Raw genomic sequence first — 27,713 nt, 5'->3', positions numbered from 1 at the left:
GCTGAGGCTTCTGTGGGCTAAAAAGCTGAGTGATTTATCCAGATGACTCAGCTTTTCAAAGCTGTGAGCTGGAAATCGCTCCCGTGGTCTTTCCATTTGCACGCTCGCCAGCTCAGTTCTATAGAAACCCCGAGCGCACAAACTTCTTTGGTTCTGCAAGTTGCAGTTCCATGCTCAAAGTGCCCCCCACCCCCCCAAAAAAAACTGTTTTCTGCATTTTTGACCAGTGTGAAATTACAGCCAACCAAATGAACGAAGGGAGGTGTTCTTACTCCAGGCAGAGGTTATTCCGGCTGTGAAGTAACTAAAGAAACAAGGACAGCAGCAGGATTTCTGTCCCCGAGCTGGGACTCAGCTCAGACCTCACACATGCCCTCCCATGCACAGGCTCCCCGCACGTACAGACGCACAAACGCTCTGGCTCATTTAAGCCAGCAGGGAAACTCGTCTTCAGAGCAGCACCCAACCTTCCATACCTCACTGCTAACCTGTAAAGGATCAGAATATGTTTCTTATTGGAAGAGAAAAAAAAAAAAAAGAAATTAAATAAATAAATCCACAGAAACGTCTCCAATGATTGAAAACAGAAGCTGGCCATTAAGACATTCTCATTGGGGAAAAAAAAAAAAAAAAAAACCCTAATGGAAAGTCAAGTGAAATGGAACTCCACCAGAGCTTTTATCAACTGCGTGTAGAGACGCCACACCCAGCACATTTTATCAGAGGAATGACAGGCACGCTGGACTGCTAATGACCTACAGGCTTCCCTTCTAAATTTATATCCCTCCTGGGAGACGGCTGAACAGGGAATATGCCGGCGATGGAGAGCGTGCCAGGGAGGAAGGTGGGTGAGCAGGGTCTCAGAGAACAATGGACCTCTCTTTCTTCATCTCGAAGTTGTGATCATTCAGCTGAGCCAGAAAACCGTAGCCTACCTGGAGTGGGGCTGCTGCCTGACTGGCAACGTGGCACTGCAACCACGGAGACAATCTGACAGCAGCTGCCCTGCACTCGGGTCTGTTTGTTTTTTTCCATTACTTTGTCACCACTTTTTTAAAGAGATAAAGAAGAAAAAGAAGCCACAAAAATCTAGGGTAGTCTCATGGTAGACACACACAACTTATTTCTTAATTTTATTCGGTTTCTACTGTTTGAATACTAACCTTGATTTCAGAGAATCCTACAAGAAGTATTCACAAAGTCATTGATTCATTTATTCATATTCTCTCTCTCACCCAATTCTCTCTCTCTCCCCTAACTACACAGAGCTAAGCAGAATTTCATTGAGTTAGACAAGGCTGTGGTCCATGTGATCAAATTGGCTGGTTTTCTGTGATTATGGTTTCTGTGTGTCTGCCCTCTGATGCCCTCTTGCAACACCTACCATCTTACTTGGCTTTCTCTTACCTTGGTCGTGAGGTATCTCTTCACGGCTGCTCCAGCAAAGTGCAGCCGATGCTCCTTACCTTGGATGAGTTGCCCCTCCTGACCATGAATGTGGAGTAGCTCCTCTCGGCCCTCCTGTGCCCACGCAGCTGCCGCTCCTTGGACGTGGGGTTGCTCCTCCCAGCCGCCACCCCTGACCTCAGGCATGGGGTAGCTCCTCTCAGCCACTCCTGTGCCAACGCAGCCTGGCACTCTTGGTCGCCGTCCCTGACCTTGGGCAAGCTCCTCTTGGCCATGCATCTGCGTGGTCCATCGCAGCCGGCTGAAACTAAGCCATGCCTGTGGGGCCACCTAAGACAGGCGGGTCATGGTGGAGAGATCTGACAGAATGTGGTCCACTGGAGAAGGGAATGGCAAACCACTTCAGTGTTCTTGCCTTGAGAACCCCATGAACAGTATGAAAAGGCAAAATGATAGGATACTGAAAGAGGAACTCCCCAGGTCAGTAGGTGCCCAATATGCTACTGGAGATCAGTGGAGAAATAACTCCAGAAAGAATTAAGGGATGGAGCCAAAGCAAAAAGAATACCCAGCTGTGGATGTGACTGGTGATAGAAGCAAGGTCCGATGCTGTAAAGAGCAGTATTGCATAGGAACCTGGAATGTCAGGTCCATGAATCAAGGCAAATTGGAAGTGGTCAAACAAGAGATGGCAAGAGTGAACATTGACATTCTAGGAATCAGCGAACTAAAATGGACTGGAATGGGTGAATTTAACTCAAATGACCATTATATCTACTACTGTGGGCAGGAATCCTTAGAAGAAATGGAGTAGCCATCATGGTCAACAAAAGAGTCTGAAATGCAGTACTTGGATGCAATCTCAAAAACAACAGAGTGATCTCTGTTTGTTTCCAAGGCAAACCAGTCAATATCACGGTAATCCAAGTCTATGCCCCAACCAGTAACACTGAAGAAGCTGAAGTTGAACGGTTCTATGAAGACCTACAAGACCTTTTAGAACTAACACCCAAAAAAGATGTCCTTTTCATTATAGGGGACTGGAATGCAAAAGTAGGAAGTCAAGAAACACCTGGAGTAACAGGCAAATTTGGCCTTGGAATATGGAATGAAGCAGGGCAAAGACTAATAGAGTTTGCCAAGAGAACGCACTGGTCATGGTGATGGACGGGGAGGCCTGGCATGCTGCGATTCATAGGGTCGCAAAGAGTCAGACACTACTGAGCCACTGAACTGAAGCAGAATTTAAAACTCAAGGCAAAATGGGAATGGAATTTGGGGGACATTTGTTTTTGTTGATAATGATATGAGAATATGTCTCACTGTACTTTTGCCAGCAGGAGCTGGCTGTGAATTTGGGAAAGTGTGGCTGAAAGCTGACAAAAGAGAAGAGTATTTATCTGTGTGAGTGAGGGTGTGTGTGTGTGTGTGTGTGTGTGTGTGTGAGTGTGTGTGTCTGTGTGAGTGTGTGTGTGGGGCAGAGCCGAGCAGGGAGAAAGTGAAAATAAATTTCTCTTGCTCCCTGGAGATCAGTCCTTAGTGTTCACTTAAATAACAGAGTCTAGTGGAAGGCATTTAGCCTAAGGGAGACAGGAGCTCTGATCTGCAAACGCCCTTTTATCCACAAGGACTCCTGTGATTCCTGATTCTCTTGTTCGTGGCTGGTTTGGAGGGGACACGATGTGAAAAGGTCTTTGAGAATACCCGGTCATGGCGATAGGAAGAAAGTGTGAGATGCATATTTTTATACAGAACCACAGCATACTTCGTTGGAAGGACCGATACTGACGCTGTAGCTCCAATACTTTGGACACCTGGTGCAAAGAGCTGACTCCCCGGAAAAGACCCTGATGCTGGGAAAGCCTGAAGTCAGGAGAAGGGGACGGCAGAGGATGAGATGGTTGGATGGCATCACCGACTCAATGGACATGAATCTGAACAAACTCTGGGAGACAGTGAAGGACAGGGAAGCCGGGCGTGTTGCAGTCCATGGGGTTGCTAAGATTCAGACATGACTGAGTAATTGAACAACAGCAGCACGCTTCGTGTTTTCTTCTTAGAAGGATCCATCCAAGCCTCCAAGTGTCTGCAGCTATGAGAACCTGTCTGCTCGTCTCTCCTTTCAAGCAGACCCCTGGACACTTGGATCCCTCCACTTCATCTGTGTCTCCACTTGCCTGAGGAGGGGGCGGCCGTGGGCACTTACCCCTGTCCTGGCTGCTGGATCAGACCCGGGAGGCGGGCTTGGGTGGTGGGGGAGGGATGGAGTCAGGGAGAGAGCAGCCAACAGCCCAAGGAACTCTGTGTCAGCAGCATCCTACACTGATGTGAATGAAATATAAATATTGCACAATGAGCCATTAAAAAACTCTTCCAAACACGATGCTCTCGCATGACGGCTGTCTGAGTGGAGGCAGCGAACTTCTGTCTCATCCCTGCAGAAGTTCAGAGCGGCCCAGGAGCTGAGAAACCAACTTCAGAAACACTGAATGTTTAGATCCACTTAGTGGTCAGGGAAAAAAAAAAAAAAAAAAACTTTAGAAAAATACTTAAGAGCTGCTCTACCAAGTGGAAACAGCAATTCCTTGTAAACAAACCTAACATGAAGCTACGTCTCGGTGGTGGAAAACCTAACTTCATAAAGTCAGATTTCCGATATATTTTTTTTAAGCTCCTCAGAGGCTACAAAAGCAACCACACTCTGCCAGTTGGTGCAGCAAATAAACAAACGTGCATGAGAGATTTTCCGTCTCGTATGTCAGCGGCATGTGTGTCTGATAAAGCGAGGGGTGCAGACTTGGTACCTGCTCACTGCGGAGAAGATCAGTTATGACGAAAAGCGAGTGTCCGCCCGTCTCTGCGGCTGCTCCACAGTGGACCCTGGGACAGTGGTAACTGACGAGAGCTCTCCAGGGCTCTTTTCCCACGCATCTCTTTCCAGCCACCAGCGAGGTCCTCATGGACAGTGTTGTTTCTGAAGCAGGGGGACTGACTCATCATTGGAAATCCACCCCGTCACCCAGCTCAACAGGGTGGTGCGGGGCGGGCAGGTCAGAGCCCACTTAGAACAGCATACCCTCCAAACCTAGAGCCCTGTCACAAGAGTGAAGTAAATCAGGAAGAGAAAACCAAATATATATTAATGCACACATGTGCAATCTCGAAAAATGGTGCAGATGAACCTATGTGCAGGGCAGGGCTAGAGATGCAGATGTAAGAACAGCCGTGCACACACAGTGGGGGAGGAGAGGGTGGGGCGCTTTGGGGGTTGGCACTGACGTGTACACCTCCATGTGTGCACAGTAGCTGGTGGGAGCCCAGGGAGCTCAGCTCGGTGCTCTGTGATGACCTAAGGGGTGGGAAGAGGGGCAGGGAGAGAGGCTCAAGAGGGAGGGGGTATATGTGCACACGTAGCTGATCCGTGCTGTTGCACAGCAGAAACGAACACAGCATTGTCAATGATTGTGTGTGTGTGTGCTCAGTCTGTCTGACTCTGTGGGCTCCATGGACTGTAACCCACCAGACCCCTCTGTCCATGGAGATTCTCCAGACAAGAATACTGGAGTGAATTGTCATTTCCTCCTCCAGGGGATCTTCCTGATTCAGGGGTTGAACCCATGTCTCCTGCATCTCCCGCGCTGGTGGGTGGCTTCTTTACCACTGCGCTATCCGGGGAAGCTCCAAGCACTTATACTCCGATTAAAAAAAGTCAAAGTAAACCGTACCCCCAGTTCTCAACGTCAGCCCTCTTTCTCAGCAGAACAGAAACAACTCCGGTTTATTCACTGAATGGGGCTGCGGGCACCTCACCAAAAATCTCACTGGAAACCTATCGTCCAAAATTAACACAGTTCCATTTTTGCTAAAGAACTACTCCTTAAGGGCAAGTATCCATCAGCCTCTCATAGCAGGAACCCCTTGTCCTTCTCCTGTCTCAGCTCCCTTTCTTTTCCAAGCTGGAAGCTTGGACAAGTTACTCAGTCAGGCTATGCCTCAGCTTCCCCATCTGTAAAATGGAGCAATTATCCCCATTGCACAGTGTCCACATAAATAACAGATGAGACATGGAGAGTCGGGATGGAAAAGCAGGCCCGCTGGCCCATGACTCTCTACGCAGCTGTGTGGGATGGTCCTGAGCCATGAGCCACAGCGGAGGGTGACACAGACAGCCTCTCTGGTTTATTCTGAGTGCACCGTGATTCTTCCTGCCCAGTCCGACAGCAGGTGCACCCAGAGGTCACAAACCAGGGACCCACTGGCATCATAAGGCTCACTGCCATGTTTGGTCTGGCCCTCGATGCTTTAGAAAAACAAGTCCTCTTTAAATGTCTTTCGGGAGGGCTGGCCCTTCCCAGCTCGGCCACACACAGCGCTCTCTCCCTCTTTCTGGAAGCAGTGGTCTTCCGTCCATACCTTTTCGGCTCCTGAAGACACCTGATTTTTCTACCAGTGATTCAGACCAACAAGCCGATGGGAAGTTAGCCTCGGGGCCGTGCAGGGAGCTGGAAAGGGGTCCACGGAGTCAGACAGACATGGGTTCACACCCAGCCTTGTCACTGATGATCCGAGTGGGCTCGGTGGCTTTAGCTTCCTTTCCCCGTCTGTCAAAAGCCATGACAAACCCAGGCCATGTATTAGCAAGCAGAGACATCACTTTGCTGATGAAGGTCCATATAGTCAAAGCTATGGTTTTTCCAGTAGTCACTCACATATGATGTTAAAGTTGGACCATCAGGAAGGCTGAGCCCCATAGAAGTGATGCTTTCAAACTGTGGTGTTGGAGGAGACTTGAGAGTCCCTTGGACTGCAAGGAGATCCAACCAGTCCATCCTAAAGGAAACCAATCCTGAATATTCATTGGAAGGACTGATGCTGAAGCTGAAGCTCCAGTACTCTGGCCACCTGATGTGAAGACCCTGATGCTGGGAAAGATTGAAGGCAGAAGGGGGTGACAGAGGATGAGATGGTTGGATGGCATCACTGATTCAATGGACTTGAATCTGAGCAAACTCTGGGAGACAGTGGAGGACAGAGGAGCCTGGTGTGCTGTAGTCCATGGGGTCGCAAAGAGTCGGACACGGCTGAGCAACTGAACAGCAACGACAAAGGTGCCTCATGCAGGTCTCAGCCCTGCGAGTGTCTCAGCTCACCCCAGGGCACAGCAGGTGCCAGTCACTGCTCTGCTGGCCGTGTCAGAGATGCAGAGGCAGCTTCTTCTGTGGTCTGATGTCCAAGAACCTACAGCAGGGCTGATGGGAGCAACTTTCCTTGGCCACCTCAAGCAAAGAGTTGACTCACTGGGAAAGACCCTGATGCTGGGAGGGATTGGGGGCAGGAGGAGAAGGGGACGACAGAGGATGAGATGGCTGGATGGCATCACCGACTCGATGGACATGAGTTCGAACAAACTCCAGAAGCTGGTGATGGATAGGGAGGCCTGGGAGCTGTGGCCCGTGCAGTCACAGAGAGTCGGACACAACTGAGCGACGGAGCTGAGCTGACCGGAGGCATTATTCGTTTGCTTTGTGTTCGCTCGTGCTGGCCTCTGCTGCTGTGAGGCCTTTTCCCTGGTCGTGGTGAGAGGGGCTGCTCCCTGCTGGGGCTTCTCACTGTGGAGCCTCCTCTTGTTGAGGAGCATGGGCTCAGCACTGCGGCACAGGGGCTGAGTCACTCTGAGGCAGGTGGGATCTTCCCAGACCAGGGATCGAACCCTGGGTTCCAGGTCAACAAGTGCAAGGAGAGGGAGATCCACCAACGACCTGATGACCTTGGAAACGGCTCCTTCCCATGGAAGTCTGTGGCCTGATGAGACCTCGCAGAGGACTAAGCCACACCCGACTCCCGACTCCCTGGAAACTATGAGATAACAAATTTGCATTGTCTTGAGCTTCTGGGTATATGGTAGTTTCTAGGACAGCAGTAGAAAATGAACACAATGAAACATATTCAAATTTGCAAAAACACTTCAAAGGCCAAACCAGCCTGAGGGGTGCAGGTGGTTTATGGGCAACCAGAAGAGCCGACTCCTTGGAAAAGACCCTGATGCTGGGAAAGACAGGGCAGGAGGAGAAGGGGGCGACAGAGGATGAGATGGTTGGATGGCATCACCGAGTCAAAGGGCCTGAATGTGAGCAAACTCCAGGAGATAGTGGCGGACAGAGGAGCCTGGCACACTGCAGTTCATGCAGAGAGTCAGACATGACTTAGTAACCAAATAACAAAGATTGTGCAGTGTGCATCACAGGTAATGAATTGCCTTAGGTGTTAGGTATTAGGTATTTAGAGAGCTTCCCTGGTGACTCAGATGGTAAAGAATCCACTTGCAATGCGGGAAACCTGGGTTCGATCCCTGGGTTGGGAAGATCCCTTGCAGAAGGGAAAGGGTACCCACTCCAGTCTTCTGGCCTGGAGAATTCCATGGACTCTATAGTCCATGGGGTCACAAAGAGTTGGACACAACTGAGTGACGAAGCACACACATTAGGAATTTAGAGGTAGAAGGCACACTTCCGGAGAAAGGTAAATATCTGTAGAAAGAAAGGGGCTTTCCTGATGGCTCAGTGGTAGAGAATCGGCTTGTCAATGATGGGACACAGGTTCAATCCCTGACCCAAGAAGATCCCACAGGCCATGGAGCAGCTGAGCCCGTGACCGCAACCACCGAGCCTGTGCTCCAGGGTCCAGAAGCTGCAAGTCCAGAGCCCACACACCCTGGGGCCCGCGATCTGCAGCAAGAGAAACCAGCGAGTGAGAAGGCCGGCTCGGCACCTGGAGAGCAGCCCCTGCCGCCACAGCTGGAGGGTCCAGCGCAGCCTAAAATAAATAAGACGAGGCTGAAAAACATCACAGTGCATCGTGCTGTGATAAGTGCCGAACCCCACGTGCAGAAAGGACAGGCCTCCTGGAGCAGCAGGTGTTAGAACCTGATGGTGACCCACGTGAGGTCGGGAGCTGCCCTCTGCACCTTGGGGAGAAAAACTGCACCTTGGGGGGAAAAACTATCTTGTCCCTATTCTCCGTTTCCTCTGAGGGGCTCCATCCTCACTTCGCTCTAAGATCATCTCATCAGTGATTCACTGTTATCTTAAAAATAGATGAAAATGTTACTTTGGAGCCTAAATCATACAAGCACCGGGCTTATTCTTTGAAGCACCCTGGCGTTTACCTGCCCTTTCAATTTTGTGACCCACCATCCCGTGTTAGAATTTTCCCATCGGACAGCTCTGCGGGGTTTGGGCAAGTCCCAGGTGCTCTGCGAGAAAGCACAGCATTCACTCAACTTACATTCAGCTAACACTGACTGAGGCGTCAGAGCCGTGGGAAGGGGGACCAGCTTGCACAGTGTGAGTGGAAAACAGCCATGCAAGCGTCCTAGGCTCCCCGTCAGCTCAACTAAGCACCTCTCACCTGATCTCAGAAATACATATAATAAAACAAACTGAACAGTCCTCCACATTTCTACCTGTGTCTCCCAAAACACCTTCTCAGCACGTCAGCCCAAGTCATGTTCTTCAGACACAGCTCAGACCCCTAAGTGGCTCCCTATCACGCAGAATGCTTTTTGATTCCTTTATCCATTTGGCTGCTCCAGGCCTTAGTTGTGGCACGTGGGCTCTAGTCCCCTGACCGGGGATCGGACTCTGGGGCCCTCGCATTGGGAGCCTGGAGTCTCAGCCACTGAGCCCCCCATCATGCACAAGGTGTACCCCGACTTCACCAGGGCTTGTGTGCGTGTCCCTCTGCCTGCTTGCCTTCTCCCAAGGAGGTGCTAGTTATCAGAGTTTGTCTGTAGTTTAAAACACAACGCTATCGCCGCAGCGCTCCCTCAGACAGGCATCAGCCCCTTTGCAGAAGCCTGAGGTCTCCTGGCAGCGTCCAGTGGATGTCCCATGAGAATCGAGGCGTGTGGTGACGTATCTGTGATGTGTGTGTGGGAGGAGGTGACCTTCACGTCCTGCTACTCCAGCATCAGTCCTGACGGTTGGCCAGTGTGCCCTGGATACGAGTGTACGGAAAACTGAAACATCTAAATGATTCCACACCACTTGGTCAATGAGTTGCAAGCCTGAACACCGCCTGCTACCTCCTGTTCTTCAGGCTCCCTTGATCTTACAATTATCCCATGGTGAACCCCTAGCTTTCTGCTCAAGAAACATGGCCAAGGTCCATTCTAGCAGATGGGTACCAAAGCCACTGCTGTTGCTGCTGCTGCTAAGTCGCTTCAGTCGTGTCCGACTCTGTGCGACCTCATAGACAGCAGCCCACCAGGCTCTGCTGTCCCTGGGATTCTCCAGGCAAGAGTACTGGAGTGGGGTGCCATTGCCTTCTCCGACCTAAGCCACAGAGACGGTTAACTGTCTAGACCGGGATATGACTGCTGATGGCGGCTGTGCTACTGGAACAAGATGGTCCACCAGGAGGTCCCTCGTCATCCACCAAAGCACCAAAAAAAAAAAAGCTCAGAAAGGAATAAAAGGAAAGGCATTAAAAAGCTTCCTGAAGCCAAGAGCAGCTCTCTTTCAACGTGGTGGAATAAAACTTGCCCCGTCATTCAGCTTGGGAAACACTAAATGGGAAATCTGGAAAATAAATACAAAGCACACACTTGCTCTTTGCACTACCGACACCACATGAAGAGCAGAGTAATTATGTATTCGAATATCACTGCTGGGAAAAACTCAGTGTGACCCAAAGTTCACTACTCGAACACATCGGTTCCAGGCGAGATTGCCTTTCATGGTGGTATACCCTTTCTCCACGACCGCCTCGCTTCCAAAGGAAATCAGATACCGTCCCTCTTTACCAGAATGGGATCTAATAAGGGCGTCCTCTTGATCACAGGGCTACAAGGATCAGCATTTTCTCTCTTGCTCATGAGAAACCACATAAAATGAAACAACAGAAAGCTGTAAGTGCCGGGGCTCCGGCTCATCGCGCTGGCCCAGCCGAGCAGACACGACTGGCAGCCGGTTTCAAGAGGAAGAGAGTGATCAGAGGGGAGGGCCATGATGTCAGCGTCATCTTCATCTTCCTCCATGTCACCTCCATCCAAAGTTGGATGGATCCAGATGGACTTACATGGCCCCTTGTCAACTCAGCCAGGGGCGCCCACTTGTCTCCAGCAGTGGAGAGCAAGGTAAATCAACACAATGTTCTCAGCCCCAGAATAGACGGCCCGCTAGACTCCTGCATTTGTCGGGTCTCCAGTCCCTACCCTGAGTTCCCTTCATCAGTCAAACCTCTACCCTCTGCACCAAAAGACAAGCTGGGTCTCTTTGAAAGTCTTCCCAACTTGTAAAATCCCCCACCCGCCTCCTGGTTCAAGCCATGGTGCTGAGCTCCAGGCTTCTTATTGCTGTTCTGTCACTAAGTCGTGGACAACTCTTTGTGACTCCACGGACTGCAGCATGCCAGGCCCCCCAGTCTTCCACTATCTCTGGGAGTCTGCTCAAACTCATATCCATTAAGTCAGTGATGCTATCTAACCATCTCATCCTCTATCATCCCCTTCTTCTCCTGCCTTCAATGTTTCCTAGCATTAGGGTCTTTTCCAATGAGTCAGTTCTTCGCATCAGGTGGCCAAAGTATTGGAGCTTCAGCTTCAGCATCAGTCCTTCCAATGAACATTCAGAGCTGATTTCCTTTAGGATGGACTGGTTTGTTCTCCTTGCAGTCCAAGAGTCTTCTCTGGCCCCACAATTTGTGGGTCTGCACTAGTGGAATCAAATATACGATCTGCCCTTTGAGGCTGCGGGTGCAGTCCTAATCCTGACTCTTACCCCCGGGGCCCTCCTATACCGCCTGGCCCTGCCAGCCCCCTGGCGTGAGACAGAAGTCCTCACGTAACGTCCAATGGCAACACCTGCCCCTTCCGAGACCGCCCAGTGCTGTGCTCCGGTGGCCGGGGCAGGCATTCTGCTGTGACTCGCTGGACTGTAACTCAGTTTCTTTGTCCTCTAAAGCATGGTCCTTGGGCTGCCCAGTTCTCACAGCCAGGATCAATCTATCCAGCAATTCTTTAGCCCTGCTTATCTGCCCTTTCTCAGTTAGTAGGTCCTAACCTGGTTCTCAGGACTTCTCCACCGGCTCAGCAGTAAAGAATCCACCTGCAATGCAGGAGACACAGGAAGCACAGGTTTGATCCCTGAGTGGGGAAGATCCCCGGAGGAGGGAATGGCAACCCACTCCAGTCCTGCCTGGAGAATCACATGGACAGAGGAGCCTGGTGGGCTATAGTCTATGGGGTCACAAAGAGTGGGACACAACTGAAGCTGCTGAGCATGCACATGATTGCAACCTGGTTCTTACAGCCCCTGGCCATCTAAAATCCCAACGTGTACTGTCCCCCAGGCCCTTCTTACTGGATCCCCAAGTCTTCAGCCTACTCGGGCTGACAAGATACATCTTGAGGATTTTTGCCAACACAACAGAACTGCTTATGTTTTTATGACTCACAACCTCATACCTGAAAACCCAAGTGGAAGACGTGCCCTTCTTACCGAGAATAATTGCGCAGGCCAAGCAGAACTGTTTCCTTTTTGGTGGCTCAAATTTAAGTTTTCATTTGCTTCATCTTGTTGCAATAAAATGTGACTTTTGAACGTTTTGCTTTCAGATATATTTATCTAAGAGGATTTTGCTCCATTATGTAAAATAAAACAAAAAGGATCATTTAAGGGGAAAATGTAACATAAGTCCATCATTTAGCTAGCTTTTCAAATTATATCTATTTGATCCTGACTTTCTGCCCAGATGCGAATGGAAAGTTTTTTCTTTCCATCTAAAAAGCAAATATCATTGAAAATATTGCAAACCAAACAGCATGCTTTTTTTTTTTTTTTTTTTTTTGGTCTAGCCATATTTGCTGTCTTTATCTCATAATGACCTTTCCCCAACTTACTTTTTCTCTTTAGTGCCCAGTTTCTAAAAATAAAGTGGCGAGTGGATCTTTGAATGTAGGGATAATATTTTGATTTCACTAGTACATACAATCAGGAAATGTATTTCTGTTTATACTCTTAAAATCAGTTGAGCGTTGTAGATGAAGCCACGTCCTGTCAGCACATTTTTTTTTCTTTTTTCAAAAACCTGGAAAATGTAACAAAATCCGAAGCAGCTGTAGGAAGCAGAATGTAGACTCCATTTGCACTCAGCAGGAGCACAGCGAACAGGAGGTAACTGGATAGTTTCCACATGAAAAAGTTACAAAGAATTTAACCTGTAATGAAAACTCTGATAATCTCCAGGAATGAAAGATGCTTGGATGATGGGTTTGGGGTTTTTTCATGAGTTCAAAGGATCTGGTTTTTCCTATAAATGCCATGCAGGAATAGGAGACGGTCCATGTGGTCATTGTTATGTCTGATAGCCAACAAGAGTTCAGCCCTCATCTTTAAGCCATTAAACAGTGACTGTGTGTGCATTTTAAGACCCTGGATTAGGCTGCCCAGGCCTTTCTCTGGAGAACACAGAATGCAGGATCTCATTGCCTTATCACCCTCTGCTCCGAGACAGGGATGCTCATGGACAATCAGCTTAAAGTTGGCTGAGGTGATGAGTAGGGATCCTGGAGGCCAGAAGTCCTCCAACTCCGAGATGCACCCTGAGAAACTCTGCACCCTGTGACATGATTCTGACTCAGCAGGTCTTCGCGGGACGGGACCTGAGATCCTGGGTTTCTCTCCAGCCCTCCAACGGTCCGATGGTGCTCGTCCCTGGACTGCTGTTGAGATAACAGGAGAGCGGACGACTTCTTCCTCTGCCGCCTCATCCTGTCTGCTGAGGTTGACAGTCTCTAGGAAGGTGGCCAGTGAGCTTCCCTCCCAGGATTCGGCTCCTTGAGTAATTCCCTGCCCTGGAGTCTGGGCTGCACCAACTGACCCACATCTAACAAATGAATAGGGCAGAAATGGTGGCCTGTCTTTTCTGAGGTCAACTAACAAAACCTGTGGTGCTGGAGAAGACTCATGGACTGCACAGAGATCAAAGCAGTCAGTCCTAAAGGAAACCAACCCTGAGCATTCCCTGGTGCTGGAGAAGACTCTTGGACTGCACGGAGATCAAAGCGATCAGTCCTAAAGGAAACCAACCCTGAACATTCCCTGGCAGGACTGATGCTGAAGCTGACTCTCTAATACTTTGGCCACCTGATGCAAAGAGCGGACTCATTGGAAAAGCCCCTGATGCTGGGAGAGATTGAAGGAGAAGAGGGTGGCAGAGAATGAGATGGTTAGATAGCATCACCGACTCAAAGGACATGCGTTTGAGCAAGCTCTGGGAGGGTCCATGGGGCTGCAAACAGTTGGACATGACTCAGTGACTAAAGAACAACAAGGCCCTCCTGTATGGCACGGGGAACTCTATTCAATACTCTGTAATGACCCCTATTGGGAAAGAATCTAAAAAGAGTGGACATACGTATAACTGATCACTTTGCAGCAGAAGCTAACACAACACTGTAAATCAACTCCACTTTAAGTAAAAATTTAAAACATACACCCGCAAACTGTCTAGGCCCACGTCAGATGCCGCCCCTCCTGGGTCACTGCTGTTCAGGACGAACTCTCCCATCTCTGAAGATGGTGGTGTCGGCTTGTATGGCACCTGGTTCTAACCCACCTTTGTCCCTCCTCTAGCCAGCTGTCACTTCCCTCCTGCATCATTTTGTATTTCAAGTATTCAATATTATTAGCACTTATTATCATTCTAACATTCATGTAGTCCTACCTCAAAGAAATCGATAGTTACCAGGTTCGAGGGACCCTGCATTTATATTAATCACTTATTTCTTAAGCATTTAATTTTTCACATTTTAGATATTCATTTAATTGGTGCTAAGTAAATATTTGTGAGCCTAATAGTTCAAAAATATACAGGCACTGCAGTACCCACTGCAGTGCTGTTTGCAAGACCCAAGACAGAAACAGCCTAGACGCCCATCGAAAGAGGAGTGAATAAAGAAAGCATGGTCCATACACACATGGAATATTACTCAGCCATGAAAAGAATGACAGAATCCCATTTGCAGCGCTGTGAATGGACCTTGAAATTATCACCCTAAGTGGAGGAAGCCAGACAGAAACAGATAAATGCCATTTTGGTATCACTTATATGTGGGATCTAAAATACGACACAGATGAACTTATCTATGAAAGAGGAAGGGACTCAGAGAGAAAGACTGGCTGCCACGGAGAAGCGGAATGGAGCAGGGAGGGGCTGGGATGGGCAGATGCCCACAGTTACCCATAGAACGGGTAAGCAAGGTCCGCTGTATGCCACAGGGAAGTATATCAACATCCTTAGTCAATCATCATCGAAAGGAATATGAAAGATAACATATGCATATGTATAACTGAATCATGACACTGTACACCAGAAACCAACCCTACATTGTAAATCAACTATACACCAATAAAATAAGTTTAAAAATATCTGTGAGTCTAACTAATAGAACGTACATTTCCCAGTATCCTGAGTCTCGTGACAAACTTCTGGGAAGTATAAGAACCATACAATTACGAAATTAATGACGAAACAAGACTGAGAAGCGGCTGAATCATCTATTTGCAGGAGCCTAACCACGCTCAGCTTGCCTGTTCCTTGGTGCGTGCTCCATCGGCTTATCTCAGTGGACACTGTATCTGCTTGCGTGCGGGCGGACCTCCACCTCACAGATGTCAACTCACCTCATGCACAGATGGACGCAGGGGAGCCTGTGTGGAACCAAACATCTCATGCTCGGACTTGTTGCATTAGGATGTAGATGCCGAGGCGGCCAAAACTAGAAGCGACCATCGTGCAGAGCTCCTCGTCACCTGATTTTCCCTCGGATGAAAATGGTCATAAGACCTGCAGAAACGGGTGCAGACTTGCAAAGTAGGACAAGACCCTTGCTTCCCAGCTGAGGGGCCCCTCTCTTGTTGCCCCCCCTCCACGTTCCTCCCAATTCCAGGAGACACCATTCGCATTTTCATTAAGCTTGTACGTGGTCATGATATGCTGACGGAACTTGACGTTAAAGGTAAGCTCTGGGAAGACCTATTTGCTGGCATCAGAGGTAACATAAGTCTTTGAAAAGAAAAAGGCTTGAAAGTCAGTCAGAACAAAAGGGCACTCACAAAGGAAGTGAATCGCTAATTGTTACCTTTAATCTCCAGATTCCTATTCACAACACGTGACTTCTACACACACACACACACACACACAGAGAGAGAGACACAAACGAGCGCACACACACAGAGAAGCTGCTTTTGCTGAGGTGTGTCTGTCTGTATGCTGGTATTTATAACGGTATTATGAACACTAAACAAGGTAACATATGTAAAAGGACTAGAGCAGAGCCTGGCACAGGTTATATTCCCAGCAGAGGTTTATTATTGCTGTTGCTCAGTCACTAAAGTCATATCCGACTCTTTGCGACCCCATGGGCTGCAGCACGCCAGGCTTCCGTCCTTCGCTATTTCCCAGAGTTTGCTTAAACTCACGTCCAACTGAGTCGGTGATGCCATCCAGCCATCTCATCCTCTGTCGTCCCCTTCTCCTCCTGCCCTCAATCTTTCCCAGCTGCAGGGTCTTTTACAATGAGTCAGCTCTTCACATCAGGTGGCCAAAGTATCGGAGCTTCAGCTTCAGCATCAGTCCTTGCAATGAATATCTGGGGTTGATTTCCTTTAGGGTTGACTGGTTTCCTATTGTAATGATCACTAGTCTAGAATTAGCACTAGGACTTCTTACCCTGTATCTTTCCCACTGATGAATATGATGTACACTGACTCAGTGAATGTGAAAACCTGCAGATGCAGTCATTTTCAGAGTAAGAAAAGTTAGGTAACTCTCAGGCATCAAAGAGGTACTGAGCGTCCTGCCAGGCTTGCTGAGTGAGGAGATGCCAAAAGTGAACGAGGAAGGCATGGCCCTGCCCTCTCTGAGCTGGAGCTCTATCAGCAGTTCACTTACTGATTCTATTCAAAGGGGCCAGCGGGTACTTTGGGATTTTTATCGCATCTTCATTCAGTGTTAACGTCAAGGATGTGCTTCCAGGACCTTCAGGTATATTCCGTGTCCTCTTTGTAAACCTCTGAAGTGCGTACAGAAAACGCAAGGCGAGAAGACTTCTAAGGCAGCAAATGCTTCTTAGAATCGTCAGCCTTCCAAGGCTCTTTTCTGTGCCTTGAAAGAAAGCCACCCAGCCAACCGCAACTTTTCAACGGGAGAAGGCAGCGCCCGCGAGAGACATACAATGGTTTTTCTGGAGGCTTGCTGCTGATGGCTGTAAAGATAGGAGAAGAAAGAGGGGAGGAAAGTGACCCCCAATTCCCTTTGGACCAGGATGAAATAATCTAGCAATATGAGCCAGAGGGGAGCATCTGCGGGGAAGAGGAATAAGCAGGGGCTCATTGTTTTGGAACAAGCGAGCCTTCTTTGCTTGCAAACAGTCCATCGCCGAGTTCCACGGTGCTGTTTCATATCAAGATTTCACAAACCATTACAGGCCGCACAGGTATTGGAGGCTGCGGCAGATGTGTTGAAATTTCCATTGTTGTACTTAGTGCATGGAAAATATTACTAATGGTGGGTGTCAGGGGGAGGCTTAACTGACCCCAACTGCATAAACTCATCTGGGCCGAGAGCTTGAAGTCAGAGCCTTTCAATGCTTGCTCTTGTTATTCCATCGTCCCCTCCCCCATTTTATGAGATATTTGACGATATATAGCTCATTTCAGGCAAAGGAGAAATTCCATGACCGCATGAACAGGTGGACTGGGGACTTGGGCGAGGGGTGGGATCTCTTTCCTTGAGACCTGAATTTTATTTACAGCCAATTCTTGACTATCTCTGACGTGCAAGACAAAACCAAGAACAATGAAGAAACCGAAGTCCTCAAAATTCCATTTAGTCTCTCTCTCTGCTGTTACCCACCGAGAAGGACTCGAGTGACAACATTTACATATCTAATTGAGCAAAATTACTTCTCCTTTTATTTTTCCTTCTTCCCTCTCCAATGCACGAGCTAGTCCAATAGAACAGAGAGAGGGTCTTAGAAACACTCCTACCCATATTAACCCACAGGTGACATTTAATTTTCATTTTTAGTATACCATTTGTGGTTTAAAGTTTCTGGGAGATACTGGCAATTACAAATAGCAGTGAAATGCTTAACTTCCACTTCCCTGATATGCCATGATTACCAGAACAATGCTGGAGAAGGGAAAGGCTACCCACTCCAGTGTTCTTGCCTGGAGAATCCTATGGACAGGGATCCTGGCGGGCTACAGTCCATGAGGTCGCAAACAGTCGGACACAACTTAGGTACTAAACAACAACAACCAGAACAATGAAGGTCTTCCTACAAGCACAGACCCATTCACTTCTTTTCTTTATACTTAAAGAGCCTCAGAATGCCTCATGGGTTTCTCCACGTTCATTCATTAGAGGTGTCCTTCATTCCCTATCGTGAACTTAACAATAACCCCAGAAACAAGCTCATTAAAATCTAGAGTTCAGGATCAATTCAGAGGAATATTGAAAATATGAATGCTTTTCCAAACCCCATGGTGACTTGATCTGAACCTTGTGTCTTTATTTGAACCTCTTGTCAATAACACTGGGGGAGAGATCTCCTAAGCGTAACTTTCCTTGCAAGAAGATTGCTGGCATCTAAAGCTTAGCCTTGAAATCATAAGTCAGAAAAAGGTCAAGATGATAAAATGTGGCCATGGTTTCAGAAATGAACAATGCTTTAGTGAGCTCCATATATTAAATCTTTCTTTCAACGTGCTGTTCATTAAACAGGATTATAATGAAGTGGCACTGGGATTTAAAACTTAAAGCTGTGATATAAATGCATGATGGCCATTACTTTTTTAAAACATCAAAACTCAGACATACCTGGTTTCTGGTAAAAAGATGATAAGGGTATCATTAAATGAAAAACAAAATCCTCTTAAGTTTTATAACCCTGTGTCAAATTAAACCCGAACCTTTTCTTGTGTAAGAAAAATACCTATCTTCGCTGTACAGTTGCTATATTTCCACTGGCATCTTAGCTGCTTCTCTTAATAGTGTGAGTCCCTACAGATGATCTCGTGCTGCCAAACCGGGGAGTCCACTGGAGGTTTGCCTTGGTATTATGAAAACCGATAGAACTGAACGAGGAGAAGAAAACAGAGCGGCTGGCTACCGAGAACCAGCGTCAGGACCGAACACATGTAGTGTCATCAAGAGCAGTTGGTCTGAATTCCGCCGCATCCTCCGGTCTTGTTTGGAAATGATCCTAAAAGACCGAGGTCTCAGAGCTGGCAAAAACACTTAGCACCTGGAATGAATTTAAAACTTGAGGGAACAAACGAAAACTGAAGGATGGGACAGCCTCACTCGAGAAGGACCGTGAGCAATTCCCAGGGCATGCTGCTGCCGGAATTCGCCGCAGAAATATAATGGAATTTCTAATTTGCTTTAATTAGAAAAAAAGTAAACACTGCCCTCAACATGTCATCATGTTTATATAGGAGCCCAACCAGCTGATTTTCTGCTGGCATGGCCCTGGAACCACTCAATTAAATCTCAGGGCACAATTTCTTTTTATGAATGAAATACCATGACTATGAAGCCAGATTCTTTTTTTTTTCATCAGCTTCACTGGCTGTGACCAAGGACAAGGGACCAAACAGAGCACCTTCCAATTTTCAGTTAACCCCTGACAGTTTCCAAGACTAGATCATTTAGAGGTCCTCTTTTTGAAACAACAGCTTCATTGTTTTAAAACTTTCCACTTTGCAAGACTAAAAGAACAAAAATACTCTACTATTTCTAGCAAGCAACACTAGCAGTAAAATAATTAATCTGAAAAAAAGGGAGAAAGGGCAGTTTGCTTCTTCACGGGCTTCCAGTCCTCTTATTTATCCGGTAAATCCTAGTGAAGGTTTTATCCCAAGAATTAGAATTTTGTTAGACTTTTCCAAAGCTGGAAGGAACTTGGAAAGTATCTTCATGTTAGAGATTATACAACGCTATTCAACTTCCATTAACTGTTGAAGATACAGACATTTTAGTACAGCACTGAGTCAATTATTCTACAGTCTTTTAGATCGATGAAATTTGAGTCATAGTGAAACGAATTAGGAAAATTTTGTTTGAGAAGCTTAGAAGTAAGTAATCATACATGATTTTTTTTTTTTTCAGAAAAGGAGATGGCAAAGATTCCTAGTACTCCAAAGCAGACTGACATTGCAATTAAATATAGTGAAAAGTCAGTTTTTCTGCTATTAATATGAAAGGAAGCAACACTAATTCTCCCAAACAGCTCCACACTTGCAGCAAAGTAACAGAAGACAGATCTGATTCTGAAAATCTGGGGAATTTTTCCCCAACTCATCATCTCCGTATCGGTTTCACCCACAGGTAACTGCAGCTGCGTCACGTACATCCCAGTGCAGGGGAACAAGTCCCCAGCTTTAGCCATCTGTGCCTGGGAGCTTGCTTCCCAGTGACGCCAGTGATAAAGAATCCACCTGCCAGTGCTGGAGCGCAGGAGACACAGGTTCAATCCCTGGGTCGGGAAGATCCCCTGGAGAAGGAAATGGCAACCCATTCCAGTACCCTTGCCTGGGAAATCCCATTGGCAGAGGAGACTGGCGTGTGCAGTCCACAGGGCCACAAAGAGTCAGACACGACTGAGCGCCTGAACACACCCATAATATACACTACCACATGTAAAACAGATAGCTAGCGGAAAGCTGCTGTATAGCACAGGGAGTTCAGCTCAGCTCTCTGTGATGACCTGGAGGGGTGGGATGGGGTGAGGTGGGGTGGAAGGAGGTAGGGATATATGCGTATGCATAGCTGATTCACATCACTGTGCAGCAGAAACTAACAAAATATTATAAAGCAATGGTACTCCTATCAGAAATGAGGAATGGAAAACAACAAAACTGAGTGTCTCTCAAAGGAAAGCACACTGACCGCTCTCTGGGTATTTCACTTAGTCCTCTAAGTATACAACCTCTGTGTGTGTAAATGAGTTGAGTCCGCCTTTCATTTAAAAATGCAAGATGATCTTTAGTTAAAAGATTCAGGAATGACGTTTACTTAGAATAAGTGAGAAAAATATATCATGACGTGGCTTCTTTGGGGGCCAACCTGTACCTAAGTAAAAGGAATTTCCACTCCCACCCAACATACACACACACGTGCACACACACACGTGCACACACACACGTGCACAGAGGCATCTATTTTTTAGTCCATATTGTCCAATTTTTATTTTTCACCCTATACTGAAACTGCAATCATTTCTCCATAAACCAGGAAGCACTACAGGTTTTCTCACAGACTTGGGTGTCATCAAGGGAAAACATACTTTTCAGTGGTGTCAGATCCAATCATTTTGGGCATTCCCAACTCAGGGATCAAACCCGCATCTTCTGCATTGCAGGCTGATTCTTTACCATCTGAGTCACCTGGGAAACTATCAAGCACACTACACCTTAATTTACCAAGACTGCCAGACCCTAAAAAGGCAGCTTATAAAATTTTTTTTTCAACCATCCATCTCACCAGGCATCTTCCAACAGCTTGCTTGGGATAGAAAGTTCTGAAGGCATTTCTCCAGATGAATCAGTATGAAAATCAGGATTAGACTACATTTCTAAGCTCCACCAAACCATCGGGATAAATTGCGATGGTGTGAGAATACAGTAAGTACTTGATATTTCTAGAATCATTAATATGCTAGAAAGACATGGGCATGGCTTGTGCTCTGTGGTCCACACTGTTGCTTCAGGCCAGCTGAGAGCCTCAGACAGTCTGGAAAACGTGATGAAGCGGCAGGCATGGGTCTTGTTGCCAGGTCTTTCTGGGTACCTAAGGGCTACCTCTCACTCACGTCCTTACCTACAACTGTCACCTCCCCCACCTCAGGCCCCTCCAACCTTCCTCCACTCAGTAAGTGTCTCCAACATCCACTCAGGTTTTCAAACTAGATGCCCGCTAAACTTGAACTTTTCTCTCTCTCCCCTTTGACATTCAGTCACCACCTCTTCACGTTCTTTGTTCAAAATGACCCTTATATTTATCTCTTTTTCTCTAAGAACCGTTTTATCATGGTTCCAACTATTATCTTTCCTCTTAAGTTATATACCAGGCTAATTCTATTGCAATGTCTACAAATAGGGTAGCCACACACCCCAGTAAGTCCAGGACGGCCAAAATTAATGCTTCTAGTCCCAGGATAAGACCCGCTTGCCAACACAGGAGATGTAAGAGATGCGGATTTGATCCCTGAGTAGGGATGATCCCCTGGGTCAGGACAATCCCTTGGGTTGGGAAGAGGAAATGGCAATGCACTCCGATATTCTTGCCTGGAGAATCCCATGGACGGAAGAGCCTGGTGGGCTACAGTCCATTGGGTCTATATATAAGCAGATACAAACCAGATGACTTAACACATAAATGTAAACAAGTTCCACATGACATGGAAATGGTCATCATTATTTAATTTTTCCTTTAATTATTATGTATCATCATCGTTATCATGCCACCAGTAGATAGAAATTAAGCACAGTCATTTTTCTGCTGTTGCTGGAATCATCTCATAAATGTCCCACCAGTCTTCCAACATTGGTACGTGTGGCCTCACGCTTTATAACCATGAGAAAACACAATTTATAAGGAAAATCTTTGCCAGGGTTCCCTGTCCTTCACTGTCTTTTGAAGTTTACTCAAACTCATGTCCATTGAGCTGGTGATGCCATCCAAACATCTCATCTTCTACTGCCCCCTTCTCCCCCTGCCCTCAATCTTTCCCAACATGAGGGTTTTTTCCAATGAATCAGCTCTTCACATCAGGTGGCCAAAGTATTGGAGCGTCAGCATCAGACCTTTCATTGAATATTCAGAGTTGATTTCCTTTAGGATGGACTGGTTTGATCTCCTTGCAGTCCAAAGGACTCTCAAGAGTCTTCTCCAGCACCACAGTTCAAAAGCATCAATTATTTGGTGCTCGGCCTTCTTTATGGATGATTTTTACATATTTGTACTTTGAAAACATAGATCAGAATGGCCGCTGTCTGGTCTGGCTCTGATGACATCATACTTACTCTCTTCTTTTTTTTCAGAATCCTAAACCTTCACCTTTGCTGGCTGGGAGCGACCTAGTCTGACAGAGAGTTGATAGGAAAACCTTCTCTTCCCAGTAGCTCATCATCCACCGTGATCCCAAACTAACAGAGTGTCACACACCAACCTAAAGATTTCCAGTTCCAAAAATACATGTTGCTGCTAAGGTAACGAACACAAGACAAAAAGCTGTCTGTATGTTTTCTTCCCAAGACATCAGCCTGCTGCCCTTTCACAGCACAGCTAGGGTGAGTCTGGCAAGCAGCTCACCCAGAGACTATGGCAGCACGCTGCTCTGACGCCTCTCCACTGGAAGGAAGCGCTGCTCCTGGACAATTCTCCAGCTTTCGTGCTTAAGCACTGAGAAAGCCCAGGAAGAAGACAATGAACAATGAGCAGGATTAGTTCTCAGATGGAACACATCATTTTTCCTTTCCCATTTCTCCCATGGGAATTGAGACAGGAACAGAAGAATTGAGTAACTGTGAAACTGGTTAATATTTTTAGACACCATCCACACTCCGTTAAATTCACCTTTTAAAGCACACAATTAAAAAAAAAAATAAAGCACACAATTGTGTGGCTTTTAGTATATTCACCACGTTGTGCAACCACCACCGATATCTAATTCCAGAACATTTTCATCACCCACAAAAGAAGCGCTGTATCCGTGAGCAGCAAATCATTCCCCACCATCCTGAGCACTTCTCCAAACACGAATCTACTTCCTGTCTCAATGCCGGCCTCATTCTGGACATTCACACGAGTGGACTCGTGCAAGGTGTCGCCTTGTGCGTCCGCCCCCTTTCACTTCACACGTCATTTTCAAGGACCATCCATGCAGTGGCACGTGCTGTTACATTCTGTGTATCTGTTTATTCCAAATATCTGTTGATGGATATTTGGGTTGTCTCCATTTTTGGTTATCATGGATAATGCCTGCACACCCATTCGTGTACAAGCTTTGGTGCAGACGTTTGTTTTCAATTCTCTTGGGTATATACCTAGGAAGGACATTGACGGGTCATTGGGTAACTCCATGTTTCAAGTTTTTGAGGAAACATCAAAGTGTTTTCCACATCAGCTGTATCATTTTACATCCCAACCAGCAGTATACAAGTGTTCCAATTTCCCCACATCCTTATCAATGATTGCTATTCTGGTTTTTTTAAATTATTGCTGTTATAGTCCTAGTGGGTTTGAAGTGGTGTCTCATCTTGGTTTTGATTTGCATTTCCCTTATGACTAATAACATTGAGCATTTTTTCATCTACTTACTAGTTATTCATATAGTTTTTTGTAGAAATGTCTATCCAAATCCTTTGTCCATTTTTAAAATTTAGTTTTTTATTCTTTAACTGTTGAACTGATAGAGTTCTTTATGGAGTCTGGATACATACCCCTTGTCAGATACATGATTTGCAAGTATTTTCTCCTATTCTATAGGCTGCCTTTTTACTTTTTTGATGGTATCTTCTAAAATATAAAAATCTTACTTTAAGTAAGTCCAACTTATCTTTTTTTTTTTTTTTTTTCCCATCCTTTTGGTATCATATCTAAGGAATGGCTATCTGATCCAAGGTCAAAATGATTTATGCTTGGTTTTTTTTGTAAGAATTTTATAGTTTTAGTCCTTATAATTAATCCTTTAATTCACTTCGAGTTAATTTTGATAGATGGCATGAAGTCAAATCAAACTTCATATTCTATTGTTCCAGCACTATTTAAAAGTATTATTCCTTTGCCATTAAATTGTCTTGGATCTCTTCTCAAAAATCAATTGATCATGACTGCAAGATATTATTTCTGCTCCCTCAGTTCTACTTCACTGCTCTCTATCTGTATCCAATGTTGGTATCATATTGTCTTGAATGTAGTTTGTAATAAGTTTTTAAATTGGAAAGTTAGAGTCCTGAAATTTTCTACTTCTTTTTCAAGATTCTTTGACTATTCTGGATCCCTCCCTTCCATCTCATGTAGAAATTACAAAACACTATTGAAAGAAGTTAAATCACAACTAAATAAATGGAAAGACAGACTTCATGTTTTTAAGAGGCCAGTACTCCCCAAATCAATCCACAGATGAAGCTCAATCCCTATGAAAATCTCAGTGACCATTTTTTGTAGAAATTTAATCCTAAAATTCATATGAAGGGTATGTGTGTTGGGGGAAGAGGGTTAGACTAAGTTTGCTTAAGAATACATTTATAAAAACCAGTAGATATAATTTGATAGCTATAAACTGATCTCTTCTGAGATAAAATGCATGTCAATAGGCATTGTTTGTTAACTGGTTGACCCAATGATTGCAATTGGAGAAGGAAATGGCAACCCACTCCAGTACTCTTGCCTGGAGAATTCCATGGACTGAGGAGCCTGGTAGGCTACAGTCCATGGGGTTGCAAAGAGTCGGAAACGTATGAGTGATTTCACTTTCACTTTCACTTTCAATGACTGCTGTGGCTGCTAAGTCGCTTCAGTCGTGTCCGACTCTGTGTGACCCCATGGACTGCAGCCTACCAGGCTCCTTCGTCCATGGAATTTTCCAGGCAAGAGTACTGGAGTGGGGTGCCATTGCCTTCTCAGTGACTGCAATTAACTTCAGTCAAGCACGGTTGACTGCTTGCTACTTGCCACTGACATCCTAGGTGTTGAGATAAACCGATGCATTTAGATTTCCAGTGGTGAAAGGAAACATTAAGTGCATAAAAGGCATAAACAGTTTGCAGTTAGTGCTAATTCCAACAAGTAAAGAAGAGAGAAATGGAGCAGAGACTTACTGAGGGGTGGCAGTGGGGGCCGGCCTCTGGGAGGAGGTGGTGGTTGAGTCAGACTCACAGTGACCCTGGGCCAGATTACCAGGAGGAGGAGCCCCTGCAGAGACTCAGAACGGAAGCTGCTTTTTCCATCACACTGGACCTGGAATTTCTTCCCAGAAACAGAGGTGAGGATATACCTTTAGATGATGTATTTATTTCAGTTTAAATCTTCTGGAAAAGAAGGTGCAAGATAACAGGATGTTTCTCTAAGAAATGAAAGCAGCTTTGTTTCTAGAGAATCCTCTTGATTGTCCTGATGGGAAGCACTGGGAAAAATACACATATTTAGCTGAGATTCACTTTGGGGGCATGAAACAAAAGCCACAACTTACTTATAGGATCAAATTTAATGGCTGTCAGAGATTCACTTAATTGTTTTATTGCATTTCATTTTGAGGTTAATTTAGCTGAGGTAGTTCTTATTTAATCAGAAACATTTACCCATTCTCATTAATAATATACGTTCTTGCTATAAAGTACTTTTTGCCTTTTTTTTCTCCGAAGTCTATTCTAATTAAGGTTTACCCAATTTTATGAAATTTAATGAAAAATATAGAAGCTATTCCTCGAGTTGGAATTCTTCTTCTGAAAGAGTGGAATAGAGCCATGCTTGTGACTAATTCCAGTGATTCAGAATTCTGACCCAAATCAGACCTTTGGGGGTTCAATCTCCTTTACATTTCATAAAATGCAACTTCCTATTTTTAGAGAATAAAAGGCTTTGAAAGTCACAAGGAAATGGCTCAAAAGGCATCCAGGACATGAAATAGCTTGAACAAACCCCACTTGATGAGTTAAGTGTAAAGGAATCAGAAACATATGGCTCACATTCCCCTTAAAATACACATAGGTTAGCAGTGAAGAAGAAGAAAAGTGGCTGGCCCAGTGCGGCTTGGGTTTTTTCGAACCGAAAACATTTGAAAAATAGTTCAAGATGGTTAATGGACCTCAAAGTGAGCCTGGGAACTGTTCTAGATTTCACAAACAGTGTCGACTAGAGATGTAGAAAGAAGAGAAAAGAAGGGAAGGGAGGAGGGAAGGAAAAGAGAAAAGAAGAGGAAAGAGCAAGAGAGGAGGTGGGGGAAGAAGAGAGAGAGAGAAAGGACCAAGAACAGGCAGGCTTGAATGTGTCTGCAAAGCACAGAGGAACCCTTTGGATCCACCATCAAGGGAGCTCACTGGGCCCTGATTCCCGATGCGGTCATCTTAAGTCACAGCTTTGGAAAGGTCCCTCCTCCTCCTTCCCATGACCACCACCATCAGTCCCCCTCACAATAGAAAAAAAAAAAAAGATGGAATCAACATTTCTCAGCATTTCTAAAACTCTGTCCTCTAAGGGATTGTTATAATTCCATCTCATTTAGGAAATGAGGCGTTTGGATACATTGCATTCCCAGGCTTAAATTACTGTGTCATTCTTGTTGATACAATGAACCATTTCACCTCACATTGTGTCCTAGGAAATTACAATTCCTGCATCCAAGGGCTTGCTGGAGAGCCCAGGCTCTAAGCGGAGAGGGCCAGCATTAGTCACAGCCCACGAGCCAGGCCTCCTGGCTGCAGCAGGAAGCATCTTAATCCCCGACCCCTCCACTCCCCACCCCTGGTCTCCTCAGGCCCACTCAGGGGAACTGCCACCCACTGCAAGGAGATGGCCACAGCCGGGTGCACCAGGAACCCGGGTGCCCATGGCAGCATGGAGCTCCTGAAACCCCAGGTGAGCTGCTGGAAGCCCCAGGCAGAGCCTTCGCTCCTCGGTGATGCTCACTTCAGAGGAGGTGTGCCCTACACCGTGCTTCTAAAATGCTTGCTTTTAGAGTCATCATCCAGCGGCTTCCCAGCTGGCTCGGTAGTAAAGAATCTACCTGCCAAGGCAGGAGACGGAGGAGACACAAGTTCTGTCCCTGGGTCGGGAAGATCCCCTGAAGGAGGGCAAGACAACCCACTCCAGTCTTCTTGCCTGGAGAATCCCGTGGACAGAGGAGTCTGGAGGGCTACAGTTCATGGGGTCACAAAAGAGTCGGACACAACTTAGGAACTAAACAACAGCCACAAAGTCATCATCTACTTTCCATTTCCACAACCACAACCATAACTCCAGGACTCTATCCATACCCATCATACACGCTGGGAAAGGTGGCCTTGGGCATGCAGTTTCTGAACTCGGACTCAGCCACATGAGATTTTGGCCTGGACCACTTCCTTGCATGTATGCATGCTAAGTCGTTTCAGTCATGTTCAACTCTGTGCGGCCCCATGGACTATAGCCCACCAGGCTTCTCTGTCCATAGGATTCTCCAGGCAAGAATACTGGAGTGGGTTGTCATTTCCTTCTCCCGGGGATCTTCCCAACCCAGGGATCGAACCCGGGTC

The 27,713-nt window shown here is 46.4% G+C and overlaps 1 long non-coding RNA gene across 3 annotated transcripts in view; it reads right to left on the bottom strand.

The window, feature by feature from the left end:
* Positions 1-27,713, bottom strand: part of LOC138983963 (uncharacterized) — a 147,447-nt gene that overhangs the window by 52,417 nt on the left and 67,317 nt on the right. The window contains exons 3-4 of one of the 3 annotated variants that reach the window (XR_011461322.1): positions 25,302-25,449; positions 22,020-23,525 (exon numbers count right to left, since the gene is read on the bottom strand). The exons of 1 other annotated variant lie outside the window; for it this stretch is intronic. This is a non-coding gene — a long non-coding RNA (uncharacterized lncRNA). Of the gene's footprint in view, positions 1-22,019; positions 23,526-25,301; positions 25,450-27,713 lie in introns of those variants that run through there. One more of the 3 variants, XR_011461323.1, reaches the window with a different exon arrangement.

The sequence above is a fragment of the Bos mutus genome, chromosome 19 (assembly GCF_027580195.1).
Source record: "Bos mutus isolate GX-2022 chromosome 19, NWIPB_WYAK_1.1, whole genome shotgun sequence".
Taxonomy (NCBI): Eukaryota; Metazoa; Chordata; class Mammalia; order Artiodactyla; family Bovidae; genus Bos; species Bos mutus.
Note: the sequence above shows the minus strand (reverse complement) of the source record. Positions and strands in the feature narration are given on the sequence as shown.